General features: G+C 32.0%; 1 long non-coding RNA gene across 1 annotated transcript in view; it reads right to left on the reverse strand.

Moving 5' to 3' along the window:
• The window catches only part of LOC140440504 (uncharacterized), a 62,531-nt gene extending 56,810 nt beyond the window's left edge, over positions 1–5,721 (reverse strand). Inside the window, exon 1 of the long non-coding RNA XR_011950853.1 lies at positions 5,361–5,721. This is a non-coding gene — a long non-coding RNA (uncharacterized lncRNA). The remainder of the gene's footprint in view (positions 1–5,360) is intronic.
• Positions 5,722–6,000: the final 279 nt, after the last annotated feature.

A 6,000-nucleotide genomic window follows, 5' to 3' on the forward strand; every position in this document is an offset into this window, starting at 1 on the left:
TATAATCTAATATCGACACCTGATATGAATAACATTGTAACTGTATTTATAATGTTTTTTATAACCTATATTTTGGTTTAATTACTTTTATCCTATCTATATAAAGTTATTTAACAAAATAACCTCATTGTAAGTGCAAATTTTGAATCGCTTGCTGGAAAAAAGTTATGTCTTCCATATGTCTAATACAATTTTGCCACTGTTCTGCCTTTATTTGTTCTAGCGATTTTTTCCATAAACTAAGAACGCTAGCGTCATCTGTTGTTGTGGATGCATGTTTATCATAAAAATTTTTGGCTATACCCCAAACTAACTCAATTGAATTATAGTGGCAATGGTAGGACGGAAGTCGAAGAACTTCATGGCCATATTTAAGAGCCATTTGTTCAGTAACAAATTTCTTTTGAATTTTGTGCTCTCCACACCTTTGAAGTAAATCGACTTTTAAAAATATGTCACTGTGATAAATTTTCTTTTCTGTCAACCGCAACTTTATTTCTTCTTCTGTCCAGCTGCTTGAAGGAAATCTTTTTTCTACTCTTGAGTGGTAGGATGCATTATCCAACACTATTATGGATGGTCGCTCCAATTTTTTTAACAAATTTTCTTCAAACCATTTTTCAAAAATATTTGCATCCATATTTCCATGGTAATCACCTGTATTCTTTGTGGACGAAAAAATTAAACTATCGTCAGAAATAAAACCCTCGTCATTTCCAGCATGAAGTATAATATAGCGTTTACAATTACCGGAACAACTAGAAGAATAACATTTCGTGGTGCCATCTTGCCAGGATAATTTTGACATATTTCCTTTAGCGAAAATCCAAGTTTCATCTAAAAATACAACTTGCCTCGGACTATCAGACGTTTCATTGTTTATGTATTTTCTTAAAAAATGCCACCGTTTTGAAACAACATTAGAGAGATCACACAATACTTGTCTATTATTTGTATTTTTATATCGAAAACCTAAATGTTTCAGCACTCTTCACAAACGTATTAAACTAATATCACGCAGTTCCTTGTTTTTTATTTTTTGTAACACAGCACTAACTGTTACATGTTCTTTGGCTTTATACATATTCAATATAATATTTTTAATTGCAAGTTTAATTGACTGGTGCAAATCTAAAGTTTTTGGATGTCTTGCTTACTTTATATATTTTATCCTCACTCATGTTTATTATACTATATTATTTCTTCGGAATGTCCTCTCTGAGATACAGAAAGCATTGCATGTGCGTTTCTGGACTGCCATAACAGATGTCAATGGACCCATATTATTTTTTTCCAAATTGAAATAACTTTCGACTTTTAGAACTAAACGCCGTTCTTCTGGAGATAACACTCTACGTTTCAACTGTGATTTATTTTCTTCCAAATTACTCATTTTGCTTTAAAGTACCGCTTCACTACACTACTATAAAAAATAGGTACTTATATACAACTACTACATCCAAAAAGGGACGAGGGTTGTACAACAGACGAAACAATCGAACACAAATTATTTAACAGCCAATGCTAAACAAGCATAAACACTACATTGATTGTGATTACAAAAACCGTTCGCATGTTTTAAATAAGATTTTTGCTGATTATGTATTGTGTTAAATTATTAAATAACACCAATACAACTCACGACCATCAATTAATTTTTAACGATAAACAGAAGAGAAATATGATGACGTTTGAATTTGATCTACGTTGTCGATGACAGTGTTGTTAACAGAAAGATATTTTTTAAGAAAGAATCATTTTTCAATGATTGTGTGGATTTAAGAAACACATTACTAAGCACATTTTTAAAGTGTGTATAAAGGAGATTACAATTATTATGACATATGGTACTCCTTATTTTTCAAATAATATGTTCTTGTAAAGAAATAACTTTGATTATTGAGTAAACCTACATTATACGAAATTACAAAAAAATTAACATGTAATAAACTCACTGATTAAATAAATATTCCGTACTCGTACTATTGCAATAAAATATTAAAACCAATAAACGATAACTTGTTGAGCAGTGCTGATTGAAACAACAGAGCAGTAAAATGTTATTCATAAAGGTAGTGTAAAATATATCGCCGCTTATCTGGTCCGCTAGTAATAAAGTTACCAGCATTTAATTACAAAGCGGTCTTCTTATGTGGAAAATATTGAAGTGGAATATTACTATAAATAACATTCAATTCAATTTACATGGCTCTTTTAATTAGGAAGATGACAGACAAGCAGTAAATTCTTTATTATTAACTGCTGAGCATAGTGAGCATGTCTTAAATCTTAAAAACTCGCGTGAAAATACTAGTTTAGAATTTCAAACAAAAATAATAACACCTACATATATCATTTACGACTCATAAAAATAAGGTACGAAATGTTTACAGTGCATTACATACTCAAGATACATCGACAACGGTAATTTCTACATGCACCAAAGATATAAGTTCATCATTAAATACGTCTGTTAAGAAAAAACAATACCCAAAGAAGAAAAATCTGGGAAGGGAGAAACAAAGGGATCGAAGTGTTTGGATAATGAAGAAACTGTGGAACTCTGACAAAGAATATACTAGTAAAACTGAAAAATTAACGAAAATGAAAGAATTATGACCTGGATGTAACGATAGATGTAACAGAAAATGTAAATCGAAATTATCTGAAAATGATCGAGTCAATTTATTTAATAGTTTTTGGTTAATGAAGAAAGAAAGGTTGCAAAGTTGAAAGAGTCCAGAAGAAACTGGACATTTTTAACATATCAGATACGTGGTTAACTACGCTATTAAAAAAGTTAATAGTCTGGAATGTGGAGGCTTTATACCTGGGGATATGCCTAATAACTAATAAACCTGAACTAATACCTTCTTAGCTACTTTTCCCGATGACACGGGAATCTTGGCAGCGGATATCGACCCTAATGTAGTATGACAAAAAGTTGTAGTATGACAAATGTAGTATACAAAATCATTCAGACCAATTAAAAAATGTTATTCAATGTTAATCAATTACAATAAAGATCAATGTTAATGCCAGCATATCAGTACAAATTACTTTAACAATAAAATCTACAGGTTTCTATTAATAATACTCCCATTCCCATAAAACCAGTTATCACATACTTGGGATTGCATCTGGATGAAAAACTTACATGGACAATGCACATTAAAACTATACGGAAATAACTAGATCTTAAATTAAAAAATATGAACTGGCTATTTAACAAAAAGTCTCAGTTATCTCATAAAAATAAACTGCTTCTGTACAAATCTATACTCATACCAGTTTGGACATATGGAATAGAACTATGGGGCTGCAGTAAACCTTCAAATACGAAGATACTTCAAACATTCCAATCCAAAATACTCCGTATGATATGTAAAGCTCCATGGTATGTATCTAACCAAACACTTCACAATGATCTGGGCATCCCTCTACTTAAGAACATTATAAACAATAATTAAATAAAATATAAAAATCGCATCACTAATCACAACAACGAAATGATAAATAAGTTATTCACCCAACCACTTGCCGAAAGAAGATTGAAGGGAGTAGACCAGAAGACCCACCGCAATAATACTTAGAGAACCGTCACTAGACTGTACCTTCTTTTTCTTACGGTACGTTAATTTACTTACAGACTATTTACTTATTAATCTGTGTATAGAGTAGATTATAAACATGCAATGTACAGCTTGTCAAATTTAAGGTGATACTTGACAAATTGGTCCACTTGCGTAGAAAATTAAGTGAGAACGCATTCGGAGGAAAAGAGATACATAATGCGTTCGGTCTCTTCGCCTCGTTGGTACACTCCATACTACAAGTTTACAGAGAGTGACCTTATTGATTAATGGAACTTCTATGAATTGTCTATATTGTATGTTATTTTGACGTTTCAATTTTTCCTTCTGAAATTTTTCTCAAAATACAAAATATTTTGTTGTTGTTACTTGGTAAAAAAATTCTTCTAATAATTATACTTTATTTGACTCATTAATATTGACCATTCAGTCATGTTGAAGCGTCAGTTTTTTCGAACACTTCTATAAATGTCTCGTTCTGTAATTTTATAAGAGGAATATTGGCAGAGATGAAAGCTTTACATTTGCGTTACAATAAACTGTATAAGAATAAAAGAACAGTAGTTAATCTTATACCTGAAACATACCGACGAAACATTTATTACTTAATTTTCATACTAGAGTTGTCGTAATATTTTGTATTATAGTCATATACTTTTATTCTTCGGATCTTCGGCATTTTAGCATTTTAGTAAGTCATCAATTTTTTAATCTGTTGTTTATTTCTTTACAATAGAATAATACCAGCCCCGTTGGGATAGCTGTCAACATCCGGTATTTAGGCACTAAACTGTATAACTTTATCAACTTTCCCGGCTGGTATATTAGGAATAAGTTTTTCATGAATCCATTTTTATAGTTATTATAGTTCATTTCGCTATGATAATGTCCAGACTTCGTACCAGATTTAAATGTCAAACATGCGTTTTTTATGAACCCCATTTGGCCGCCGGAGTGAACAATAATCAGACTTTGCCCTTTGGACACTGGCTTGTGCAAACCTTCGGTGGTATTGCTTCCCTATATTGTTTAATATTTCTGAGAAACTTCCTCTGGAGCACTTGTATACCGGGTTTTTCCATTAGGATTTTCCTGTTATTCTTCGCTTTCTTCAATCGACATCCCATATCTCTCATCACTTTTCTTAAAGTTTGATGCGACCCTGTATAAATATTGTCTTCATTAATTTTTTTTGTTATATGTCGCAATGTAGGAACTCGTTTTTCCGTGACATAATAATTTATTATTATACCGAAGTAAACCTTTGTCAAAATCGCTCAAGTTGGATTTTGGGGAAGATCTCATTCTTTTGTTAGGCGTCGAAAATGATGTAGAAGCACCTTCTTCTATAGTTTTCATTTCACGAGAGATCCGTTTTATAGTGGCTATACTTACTCCCGTTGCTAAGGAAGCACGCTCTTGAACTTTTTTAAAATATTTGACATGCGGATTTTGCATCGCATCTTTGTCCAGACAAGACTTTGCCTTTTAATTTTGAATGAAAATCCATGTTTATAATTTAAAATACTTAACAATAATTATTTAAAAAGTCAAATCGATTGTAATACGATATTTCTTCAACACACAGTAACTTTAAACATAAGTAAAATAAAAAAAACTTTGTCGCAGACTATACAAGTACCTTGCACTTCGAAGGGCCAATAAATAATAAGGACGAATTCTGTTCCTAATGCCTAATTTCAAAACGGCCAAGTATAACGTTAAATTTGACAAGCAATAATAACAAAAAAACTTTCTTGTACGTACCTTACTGCCACGTATCACTAACACCCATTTTTTCTGGCAAAAATTCAATATTTGCGTAGATTCTTAAATTGTGTTTTAGTGGACTCTTAAATTTATATTTATTTCGTTTACTGTTTGTTTTTAGAAGAAATTATCGATTCCATCGAACATCTTACGCGTGACATTCATTTCACGTGACATACTTGGCACCATTTCCAGTATTTACAGATCCCCGAGGCTAGTGTCTACAAAAGTAGACTAATAGCGGCAGATAGTTATTGATTTATTGCAGAGACAATTGATTTTTCGGCACACCCATACCGTAAGTGAAGAAAGCTCGAAGACCCATCGAATGACGTCAAAGCAGATAGGACACCACTGACTGCTGCCGTGCGGTGTAATAAAAATAATATCATGTAACGGTTACGAAATGTTGGATCCTTCAAAGTTTTATTTCGACAACTGATCCATAAATTAGCCGATTTCCACCTGTTCGCGTGATAGGTTTATTAATTCTTTGAATGGTGACAGTGATTAGACACGGGAGAACAGAACCGTATGCAGTTTTTTAGATAGGTTTCTAGCTTTTGTGTGTGTGTCTAAAGTTTTAAAAGTTATCAAATGCTTGAAAAATACCTGAAAAGTAAATATTAGTGAGAGA

This window comes from Diabrotica undecimpunctata, chromosome 5 (assembly GCF_040954645.1).
Source record: "Diabrotica undecimpunctata isolate CICGRU chromosome 5, icDiaUnde3, whole genome shotgun sequence".
Taxonomy (NCBI): domain Eukaryota; kingdom Metazoa; phylum Arthropoda; class Insecta; order Coleoptera; family Chrysomelidae; genus Diabrotica; species Diabrotica undecimpunctata.